The following is a 12,578-nucleotide window of genomic DNA, read 5'->3' as shown; positions in this document are numbered from 1 at the left end:
GTAATTCTGAGTCAGTGAGAACCAAATGGTCAATTTAAAATAAATGCTTGTGTTTGAGATCTAAGTACGTAATATGGATGCACTGGTTTCCACGGGCTCACCTCCAATTTAAGCACGTCAATAAGTATTTTATTTTGGGCCATGTAGTTTGCAAAATTTACTTGTGAAAGTTCATAGATTAGAGGCTTGGACTATCTATTTAGCAAATAAACATTGTTGCAGTTAAGGTACATTACAGGAAATCAGAGAAAGTTCACTGAAACACATAATGAACAAATTCTGGCTTACTACTTTGTCTCATTTTTCCATTTTATTTTGATTTTTATCTTCATGTTTGGAATTCCTTCTCAATCCTTTTGCAGAAGGGAGGTGCCCTTTCTCCATTCCCTCCTGAACACATTACTTGCTTTGTGAGGCCCTGGCACTAGTCTATCTAAGTAAAAGGTTAAATGTTTTGTAAAAGGACAGAGTAAGATAAGCGTCTTTGTTTAAGCCCTTGTGTTCTTTTGTGTCTGTTTAGATTGCGAGTGTCTCTGGTTTAAAGCCTTTTGTATTATGTGGTGAAAAAACATAGGATTTAGCATTCAAAAATTATAATAGATCATATGTGTGCAAATATACACACACAACTTATGTTTAATCTTTGTATCTGAGCTATTTGCTGAATTGACAGCCTTGGGAGAAGGGCATTGTAGTTCCTAGGCGTATTTTCAGTTGGAAATGTAGCTAAAAGCAACGATGTGACAAAAGGTGATTGCCTGTGGATGTCAGAAGAGACTTTCAGTAAAATGCTACCATGTGAAACATCTAAATGCCATAATACAGCTTTGTAAGGTGCAGAGAGATGCAGGAGAAAGCTTGTAAGAGACTAGTGTGTGTTTCTGGCTGTAGCTAGGGTTGCAAAAGGTAAATCATGCCCAGGACAGAGGTAATTTGCTGATAGTATTACAGAAGGTGATTTCCATTTCTCCGCAGCTACATTGCTGAGCCTCTTCAGTCAGGAATTTGCAAGCCAAACCAGCTCACAGGCTTTGACAAAAAACAAATAAAACAAACCAAAAAAACCCTAAACCCCAAACCCCCAAAAAATCCCCACAAAACCCCCACCTGTTTTTTTCATCTGCACATGTGCCTTTGTCTTTTCCAGAACTCCTTAAATATTATGTAAGAACATCATAGGAATTATATTAGACAAAGAAAAGGAGGGTGAAAAGGCGGGTAAGTACAGTACGGGGTACAGAGCTGCTTCTATTTACTGTGTCTAGTCTAAAATAATGGAGTGAGATTTTATAGTAGGAATGGGAGGGGGAGCAGTGGGCTCACATTTTTCCCAGTCTTTTGTTTGTCCCCTACAGAAGCTTTCTTGTTGTCTTTGACATTCAGCTGGGCTTTAACTTTCGGGACCTCATCCCTGCATACCTGAACAATGTGCTTGTATTCCTCATAGGTTACCTGTCCTTGATGCCACCTTCTCTATACTTACTTGTTGTGTTTGAGTTTGGAGGTGCTCCTTATTCACCCCCAGAGACCTCCTGGCATTTTTGCCTGACTTCCCACACACGTTTCCTGGGCTCCCTCTTCCCTCCAGGGCCTTATTCTATGGGGCTCTGGCATAAGTCCTTGAAGAGACACATTTTGTCTTCTTTATTAGGGAAAAAGAGCTTGGCTGTTAAAAGCAATGAATGCTGCCCCCTGCACACAGCCAGCTCAGAGCTTCAAATGCTCCTTCCTTGGGAGCACCCTGAGAAACTTGGTGCTGTATCCACATGTGGAAGGGATGAATCTTCATGGGTGATAGGTCAGGAGGAGAGTGGTGTGGCAAAGCTGAGAACTGCTGCAATGTCCTACACGGAGTTCTGAAACAGGGATCCCTCTCAGTAAACTTGGCAGGTGACAATCTTCTGAAGCAGGTGGTAACAGATAGGGAGTAAATTAAATTACTTGTTATCCAGCTGGATCAGAAGGGGATGTCTATCTATAGAGCTGACTTGCTAATTTATGAAATGTCAAGGTTTGGGATCTTTTACAGGACCTCAGATAATCTGGCATCAGTTATTTGAGATACCAGGATAAAAATTCTTAGTCCTGTTGGGTTGAAAGCAGCTGACAGCCCTTGACTTCAAAATTCACCAGGAATAATTATTATTCAGGGCCAAGCGCTTATATAATCCCAGCTGGACAGTCTGTATTTCACAGAATCAGAGAATGGCTTGAGTTGGAAGGGACCTTAAAGATTACCTGGTTCTAACCCCCTGCCACAGGCAGGGACACCTTGCACTAGACTGACTTGTTCAGAGCCCCTTCCAGCCTGGTCTTGAAAATTCCCAGGGACTGTGCATCCGCAACTTCTCTGGACAACCTGTTCCAATGCCTAACCACCCTCACAATAAAGAATTTCTTCCTAATATCTGATCTAAATTTGCCCTCTTTCAGTTTAAAGCCATTCCCCCTTGTCTTATCACTTCATGCTCTTGTAAAAAGTCCCTCTTCAGCTCTCTTGCAGCTCCCTTCATGTACTGGAATGCTGCTCAAAGGTACCTCTGGAACTTTCTCTTTTCCAGGCTGAACAGACCCAAATCTCTCGGCTTTTCCTCATAGGAGAGTATTTGATTAAACTGTATTTTAAACAAACTGATATAAATGACCTTTGGAATTTTTTTTTGCGTACAATTATGTAAAACCATAAAGTTATTTATATTTCATATTTATTCACTGATTTTGATCAATGTTCCCATAGCTTACTTTTTATTGAATTTTGTTTTGGTTTCCATCTACATGAACACCTTTTGCTTGTTAGTGAAGTGCTGGTAAAAGCAATTTTTACACTCCTCAAGAACTGCCAGAGTGGTTTGCAGTGAAGGAAATAAAACCCAGTTATTAATCCATCTGCATCAGAAGCATCAGAGTCTTGATTCAGTAGGTTTTTATTGAAGTGTAACTTGGCAGCAATTTGGAATTCCTGGTAGTTTAGTGCTTGTGTATGCCCACTGACCTGCAGAAAATGTTTCTGACACAGTATAAAAAGTAAGAATCATATTGCTGCAGCCTGAGGGTCAATACTGCTTGTGTTGTTTTTTCTTAATGTGATATTACTAAAAGGTGTAAGAATGTTGCATTTTTAGTGTTGGTTCATGCTGTGTGGGTGAAATCTTAAATGCATTCTGTGTCTCCGAAGAAGGGCAAAAGTGCCAAAAGTGAGGCAGGAGAGAGTGGAGTAGCCCAATAAATAAGTCCAGTTGTACAACCAACAGAAGGATCCACTGACTCAGTTATCTGTTTGTATCTCCTTAATTACTAAAAATGTATTGCTCCACAAACATCAAAACCCCCAAATCCAGAAAAGGAGACTAAGAAAATCTAGTTTAAATGGGGATAGTGTGATACTGTACATATTAGACACTGGAGAGAAGGAGAATAAACACCTGGTATAAATTATGTAGAGAAAGTGAAAATAGCCCTTTGCACTACCGAAGGATCTTGAGACAAATCAAACTGAAAATTAATTCCAAATAAGAAATACATCTTGCTAGGACTATAGTATCTAGATGGTGGCAAACATTTCCTGATAAGGAAAATCAGGCACTGTAAAAGAAAACAAAAGAGAGAAGATTGTCTGTGTACTCTTGAGTGCTGCAGGTAAATGTCACATTGATCAGAGTCATGAGACTAAAATCTTTGGTGCCATAAATTTTAGGCTTCTTGGTCTGGACTTGATTTTTGATCACCATTGTGCATGGTCTGCTTCAAATTGTTTTAATAGAAGAGCCATTCTGAAATAGTGATCTTACTGCACTTGCAGTTGATGCACTTGCATAAAAAAAAAATCTGTTTGCATAACAGATTACAGTGGGCTGTGGCTCTTAAAAGAAACTAAACGGCCAAGGAATAAGTTGTTGATACAGGTTAGGAGAAAATGGTCTGTTTCCAAAATGAAGGGTGACTATTAGTGTATTTTCATGTAAATTTGAAATATGAAATATGAAACATATGAATCTAAATTATTTGTTGAGAAAAACCCCTTAAAAATCAAAGATGGAAAGTGAGGCATGGAAGTTAGATGATGGTACTGTTGTTTTGGGGGTTCTAAAAATGAAAGCCTATTGTGAGATGTAACACATGACTGGATAGTAAAAGGGCAGGTGAAATGCAACCATTCTTTGTCTCAGGAACTCCTGAGATAAAGATTGCTGAGGAATGAGGAAATACCTTTGCATGCTAGTCCTGCCTGTTCTGCTGCTTTTTCCAGGCGTTCACTATGGGCTGATTTAAGTGACAAGGGCATTGTCTAGGTGGATCTTTGATCTGTCTCACTGAATGGCTGTTCTAGGTTCTCAAACTTGGTTCAGAATGACCAACCAAAAAGCTGGCAAACTTGTTAAATTCCTTTCCAAAATTTATAGAGGCAAAAATTTATATAAACTCAATGAGAGATTAGACAAGTACTTGAAGGAGGGGTCCACTGGGAATAATAACATGGGCAAATCGTATCAGGCCAAGGACATAACTGAGCTGACAGCTGGGAGCACACCATATGTACTTGTGTTCTTCACTAGGTGGCCACTGCTGCAGACAGTGTGGCGAGTGAGCTAGACCCAAAAGGTGAAACCTTTTATGAGCAGTAAATTGTGTTTAGCAGCTTTATTTCTAATTCCAGATATTTAACTCCACTGTCTCTTGCACAGAGAAGCACAGGAATATAACAGAGTAAATAAATGACAGCAGATAAAAACCCAACAGGTGGAAATCCCTGTGAAGTCCCCATTGTCATTCAACATATCATGACATTTGGTATGCCTACAATTACAACTTTTACTTTCAAAGGGATCAGTACTTGGAAAAGGCTGTCATTGGGCTCTTTAGGAATTCTCTGTAGGAAGACTGAAAAGTGTTGTGAGTGACTTTTAAGACTTTAAAGCTACTGGAAAATTAATTTTGAGGAGTTGTGTGCAAAGCTGATGCGCTGACCCACTGACTGCATGTCTTGCCTCTATTTTCAAGAGGAAGAGTAATGAATGGTGAAGAAGGACCTGAATCTATACCAAAGTACACTTGCCATTTACACTGAGTAAAGAATACCATTCAGAAACACCAAGCAAAAAGTGGAAAGAAGGACACTGTCACAGTTACCACATTTTTTCAGTAGTCCTTCCTTCCTGACTCACCTTACTGTTTAATAGATAATGTGTTTGGAAAACAAGGACAGAAATGCAACATGATAATCTTTCTCATGACAACTGGATCTCTTAAAATGTTTTATATTTGTATGAATCTGTTTGTTTGGTTTTTTAAATTAGTTCATAGACCAGCTTTGGCACCACACTGTTGTGGTGATGTTGACAAAAACTCACATTACCATATCCTGTAATATTTCATTACTCCATTTCCAGTATAGTTTTTATTATGCAATTAAAATGTGATTAATTGGAGAACCAATTCCTAAAACTAGCTTTTGTTACAGCACACAGTGCCTAGGGTCATCTGAGGGTACATCCACATGGATGGGTGCAGACAGTGACAGGTTCACTCTGCCTGTGCCCTGAGCCAGCCAGTGCAGCAGCTGTGTAGCTGTGATTTGTGTGCTGCTGAACCTGAGTTAATAAGGCTGGCTGGGAAACAGAATACATTAGCTTGGGCTCAGAACTGTGCTAATGTGGCCACATGATTTCTGGAAAGAAGCTGGTCTTACTGATGTCCAGCTGGCTCAAAGCATGAATAGAGCAAAGAAATGGCAGTCTCTGTAAGCTAGTCAGAAATGCAGGCCAGGAGATGAAGTGTGAAAGAGTTTATCTGTACTTCTATAGCTGCCGTGAATGAAACTTTCACTTTTGTGTAAGAAAATAAACTCACTGCTGACAATTCTCTCATCTAGCTTGCAGTAAGCTCATGATATTTTCAGTATGTACGAATGTATACTTTTGACTTCTAATATATATCAGACTCTTTTTAAAAAGATAATTTTAATTTGTTGGGGTTTTTTTCCCTAGAAAAGCAGGTAGGCATTTTTAAAAAAAAAAACCCAAAGATCTATCACCTTTAAGGCTTGAAGACCTTACTATCCTTTATTACTTACATTTGCAGTGAAGCATAGATGTTTTCTTCCTGGCAACCAATAAAGAGGGAGATACAATTGTCAGCTCAAATTCCAAATTGGACCTAGGCAGCTCTGGAGGGAGTTATTAGCTGTCTGAAAATGCCTCAGCAGCACTTACTGCTGAAATGAACTTTATTTTTTTTTTTTTCCACAGAGATGTGCTCTTACAGGAGAATAATTTATATTTTCTCGTAGGTATTTCCAAATGGTAGATAGACTTGAGGCACTTTATACAAGTCTATAATGAAAATGGAAAATATTGAATTCTGATGCATTGACTTTTTTAGCTCTCTTTATTTGCTCTCTTGGAGATTCTGAAGGCAAGTTGTTTACACTAAGGATCATCTTTTACAGTCAGTAGCAACACATAAATACCCTGTACACATAATTAATTCAGGACTTTCTGTTCCTATTTCTGCTCTTACAAGCATGTGTTGTATTTGTACTAGGTCCCCAGTGCATCACCTTCTAACACCTTCTTTTGTAACTAATTTCATAATTTTTTTGCAGTTTTTGCATTCTGAGTAGCTTATACTGAATAAAAGGTTATTGATTGAATGGTGACTGATGCAAAAGTACATTTATCTGAACATGTGCTACATGAGTTTTTTTAAAAGGTTGCTATTAAGAAGTACTTAATCTCCTAGGGTCCTCATCGAGCATCAAAATTATAGGAGATGAGAGAAGATGCCCATAAGTTTATACTCTCATATCTGTAATTTAATCCAGTATTTTTGCTTTATCCTCCTTAAAGGATTGAACATGATGTCCAAATGGCAGGCTTGAACATCTTAGCCATAAGGTCAATCTTTAATAGCTATAATTGGCTCAGAATTCCCCTGCAAAGAAGACAAATAGAAGTTTACATTGCCATTTAGATACATATGCACTAATGAAAAGAACACCAGGTACCAATTTTAAGATACAAAGATACTTTATTTTTGAAGAGGATAATTTTTCAGAAGGTATTATGGTAAACCCCAAAAACTTCTGTCTGTAAGGCATAGTTATATAATATTGTACACTTCCACTGTGCATGAAAGCATGCCCAGTCCCTTGGAAGCAGGAGAGTTTTTCCCCTTGTAGAAGCTAGAGTAACACTTTAGACTTGCTCTCCCTTGTATTCAGTGTGTTAAAACACATAATGATGTGTAACTGGCACCATTTCAGTTCCTTTAGGTTTATCCAGCCAGTAGCACTCTGGAAACCAGAAAAGGCAAGGCAAAGCATTACAAATACCCTTCTGTCATCTTCATTTTGGGAGCAATCCAGATGGAAAGATACTGCTGGAAAGACCAGCTTTAGACCGGTCTGGGCAAGGGATTGTGTGCTTGGCAAGAGCTACAGAATGGCCAGATCTGGCATTGCTGACAGGAGCAGTGGTCACTGCCAACATCTCTCTTTTCCTTCAGTTTCTCTGATCAGCTCAGAATTAACAGGAAACAGCCCTGAATTTGTGACTAGAAGCAACAAATAATTTTCTCTCTTTCCTTCTTCTATGCTATTCCAATCAGCTCTTTCTCCCATATTAGCAGATACATGAAGTGACCAGCAGTACATGATTCATTTATTTTTGGCTTTGCTGCTTCTCTGGAATTCCCAGACTGCATACTTTTTTTTTTTCTTTCTTTTTTTTTTTCCCCACTCAGAAGAGGGTGAGTAGTTCAAATCTCTCAACCTGATTTAGAATATATATATTGGAATATATATATATATATATTTATTCTTATGTAGCCTTAAGGTTGTCTCATCAAAAGAATCCCCATAATACTGTGGATTTAGGGCAACTACCAGTGAAGGATCGTTGCACTCAGCCTCTCCACGTTACCACCTTTTCTCTCATTCTAGCTGCCACTGGTGCCTCTGTGAAATGAAGTAAATACCATTATTTCCATACTGTATAACTGGTTTACAGGATTGTGAGAAGAGTAAGCACTTCCATTCCTGCATGCAGTCCTCACGACTCACTAGCAGCACAGGTCTCAAGAAGAAGACCTATAGGTCGTGTCTCCTTCCCACTTGGTCCTTAAAGCATTTAAAGAGACAGTTGTCTGTCTTCTTGTGTGGTTTCAGATTACATTAGATTTAAGTGCATTAAATCTAATGTAATCTGAATCAGGTTGCTTATCAGTACAGTAAAATCTTACATGGATTTTTTTTTTTTTGTATGGAACAGAATATCCTTTTAAGGGGGAGATGCATGTGACATTTCTATTCTCCTCAGCATACAAGTAACCATTCCACTGATTCCAATAGGGTCCCGGAGGCAGCAGAAGGAATAATCCAGCATCTGCAAAAAAGCCTGACTTAAAATCTTCCCATTTCACCCCAGACCGTATTAAAATGCATCTTTCTGTGGATGGCTAGAGGTTCGTTAAGAAATTTTATGGGATGTATGGTTGCTGGAACAACAGAAACTTCCACCACACTGTCTCAGAGCTCATGCTCCACTGCTAGATTGCAATTTGGTTAGATTTGCAGGTAGAGCTATCAAAATAATTCAAAGTGCCTACGGAGTCTTAAATAGTCTTGAAAATAAAGGATTCCAAAATAATAAAACTTGAGGAACTGCTACAAAAATGGCAGTCTAGAATTGCTTATTTTTTTAGGTTCCATTTATAGTTTTCCATAATTAAATATATAAATATATACCAGTGTAATTTACTTTGTATCTAAAATGTGTATTACACACGGAATACAGAGATTGTAAAAATTTCTTGAGTTGCCATCACAGAAACTAAAAAAACCTGAGTATTTTGAGATATTCCGTATGGACTGAACATCTGTTTCTGTAACCATCTATTTTTTTGTCTATTAATTTGCCTTGAATACTACAAGAAATTGAGCAGTGGCTCAATGAGATGGCAGTTACCCAAATTCAGTAAGAATAGCTAGGGTTACGATCCTTTAAAAATGAGCTAAGACAGTTTTATTAAAGCTGGTTTAAATATGATTTCTGTGTGTCTCTGGACTATTCTCTTTGTGAAAAATCAAACCGGATAGCTTTTTCGAGTAGTTGATTCATTTCTTACCAACTGCTTGACATAGTAACATGAGCAGTTGAAGAGAAATTTACTGGTTTGAAACTTCTCTGCTGAGCCCTTCTGGGTGGTCTGCATGGTTTAAATATTTCAGGAATGAAGTATTTAAGAGATTACAATGTTAAGAGAGCAGGTAATCAGAAAATATATCTTTCTGTTATGTAGCAGCACACTAAATGGAAGAACTGAAATGCACAAATACAAACTGTTCAGCTTTTTCATGCCATGGCACTTAACAACAGAGTACAACTACAAGTAAACTTCTTATCATGCTTAAAACTAGAACATTAAAACCTATGAATTTACAGTTGATTATCTGCCTAAAACCAGTGCAAGCACAGCTGAACCAACGAAATACTAATGTTAAAACCAATATTAATCAAGAGCACAGACAATTACAACACTGGCTGTTTGTCTGTTTGCTTTGCTGCTTTTATTAGCCCCATCAGCTTCCTGCTCAGTATCCTTCAGTTGCAGGCACCATAGCCTTAGGAATTACACCCCGAAGCCTTTACAGCTTTATCTTCTTGTTATATATCGCAGCTTTCACTATGGCACACTAGGGAAAATATACCTTCTGTAAGGGGAATGAGTAATTTTCTTATTTTTCTGTCTGCTTCCTCTAAGGCCCCTCATATTTCACAACAGTTTAGGGGAATAAATAAATCAGGCCTTTATTTAAATCAGCAACTTCATCAACACTTTTGGTTTCATATTAGATTTTCACTCTAAATAAGATTTTAGGATTTGAGAATTAGAAACAATTAAATATTAGAGCATCAAATAAGACAAAAAACCAACTTCTGCACTATCTGAAAAATACTTGTCTGTAAGAACCCTTAAAACTGGCACATTTGGGTGGTGAGAGAGATTGTTTGAATAGAGCATCCTACCTATAATGTAGCTGATAATGTGGCTTTAGGAAAGGTGCAGCCCAGAAAGAGCCCAAGTCTCCAAGCCTAATCAAGTGAACATACAAGGAGTAGACCTGATGATACATGTCTTGCAGGATATTGTAACAGTATTAAGGATACTTCAATAATTTAATAAATACACATTCTTCTCTCTCCTCTAAGATAATGCAACAGCATTATCTTGGCTTCAGAACAGCACCATGAGATAAAAACAGGAGAGAAGCATCTTTAACAAAAAAGAAAAGAGTTTGGATAGGGTTACCATTAGACAACAGCCCTCAAGGGCTTAGGCCCTCTGGTTAGGTTTAAGTTTCATCCTGAAATAGCAGGGAATACATGTGTTATTGCTGGCTAGGCTGTTGGGGGTTCTGGCTGCAAAATATCATAGTAGCTCAAAAATAATCTTTTATTTAAGTACAGTCTAGTTTAATCTACCTTTTTATAGCTTGGACTCTTAACTTTGTATTTGAAATCTGATGCTGGATTTGGCTAAATATTTTTTAACTTGAAGGTCAGTGCTGTTAAAGATCAATCTAGTGAAGCTGAGAAGTATTTAGCAAGTTCCTCTTTGAAAGAAGCAAGTCCAAATTTAGGGACTGGAGATGGCTGTAAAGTGGCTGGTGTGTTGATGGAGCTGTCATATGGTGTGTTTCAATAAATAATCTCTGGCAGGCAGAGGCCAGTGCCTCTTCTGGAAGAAGCAGATGATGAAGAGGCACCAAATTGCTCCAAGTTCCTGAGCAAGAACAATGGATTTGGAACATTTTGTCTTGTTCTGTTACATTTGTGTAACTCCTGTCCACACAGAGAAGAAGCTGAAACTTCATCCTGTAACTGCAACTTCCAACTCTGTTCAATCCTATGCTGGTTTCTCCTCATCTCTCTATGGCTTTGTTGGAGCAGCAGTTTTAATAGTGTAAAACAAGTACCAAATACTTACTTTTGCCCATGAAGCAAGGCAATGAAATTGAAGATGGAAATTAGACTGTGGAGCTAGAAGTCCATTTCTAGAGGAAATAAGAGTTGAGAGTTCTATTTCTCTGGCTATCTTGCCAAACTCAAGCTAGAACTTCTTTCTAATGCAGAGGGCAATATTGAATATTCATATTGGGACCAGTGTTATTTAATATCTTCTTTAATGACAAGGATGAAGGGATTGAGTGCACCCTCTGCAAAACTGCAGGTGACACAAACCTGAGTGGTGCAGGTGACACACCTGAAGGATGAGATGCCATCCAGAGGGAGATGGACAAGCTTGAGAAATGGGTCTGTGGGAATCTTATGAGGTTTAACATAATGAGGTGCTGGACCTGTGTCATATCAAACCAGGCTGGGACATGAAGAGATCAAGAGCAGTCCTCCCAAAAGGCCTCTGGGCTGCTGGATGAGAGGCTGGACATGAGCTGGCAATGTGCACTCACAGCACAGAAAGCCAAACAGGTCCTTGGGCTTCATCCAAAGCAGTGTGGCCAGCAGGGTGAGGGAGGGGATTCTGCCCCTCTGCCCTGCCTGGTGAGACCCCAGCTGCAGGGCTGCATCCTGCTCTGGGGTCCCAGCACAAGGAAGGACATGGACCTGTTGGAGCAAGCCCAGAGGAGGGACACCAAGTTGATTAGTGATGTGTCACCTCTCCTATGATGCGAGACTGAGAAAATTTGGATTTACTGCCTGGAAAAGAGGCAGCTTTGAGTGACCTAATTGCAGCCTTCCAGTACCTGAAGGGAGCCTGTTAGAAAGACGGGGAGAGACTACTTACAAGAGCATGTAGTGACAGGACAAGGGGGAATGGCTTTTAACTGAATAAGCAAAGGTGTAGATTAGGTATTCGGAAGAAATTCTTTACTGTGAGGGTGGTGAGACACTTGAACAAGTTGCCCAGAGAAGCTGAGGATGCCCCATCCCTGCCAGTGCTCAAGGCCAGGCTGGAAGGAGCTTTGAGCAAGTTAGTCTAGTGGAAAGTGTCCCTGCCCATGGCAGGGGGGTTGGAATCAGATGATCTTTAAGGTCCCTTCCAACCCAAACAATTCTGTGATTCTACATCTTCAAACGGGTGTCTTTTGCCCATTTGCCTTAGATACTAAGATTTCAAAATAGCACGTAAGAAAAATTTAGAGTGATGGACTGAGAGGATAAATACAATCTAGAAAGAGATGTGGGGAAAACAACAGGAAGGCTATAAATGACATTATTTAGAGTTAGGGATTAGGTAAAGTGCCTGCATTAGGAATTACATGACACAAAAATGCATGTCCACTTTCTGGCTAATCCAGAAATGAAAAATGCTGATCTTATGGTATTCATGTGTCTGGTCTTGCTCCTAGAAGTGACTGTACACATTTCACTTGTACACATATATTTAAAATTAATAGCAGTTGCCAAAGGCAGAACTAAGCATGTTATAGAGAATGTAGAATTTATATAAAGATAGTGCTTTTCAGGCAGCTGCAGAAACAAGACTCTCTAGGGCCTGCTTAATTTTTTTAAAATATAACAGCGGCTCCTATTTTTTTAAAATATAACTGCATAACAAGC

The sequence above is a fragment of the Motacilla alba genome, chromosome 3, assembly GCF_015832195.1.
Source record: "Motacilla alba alba isolate MOTALB_02 chromosome 3, Motacilla_alba_V1.0_pri, whole genome shotgun sequence".
In the NCBI taxonomy this organism is placed as follows: Eukaryota; Metazoa; Chordata; class Aves; order Passeriformes; family Motacillidae; genus Motacilla; species Motacilla alba.
The sequence above is the reverse complement of the archived record's forward strand: the minus strand, read 5'-3'. Positions refer to the sequence as shown.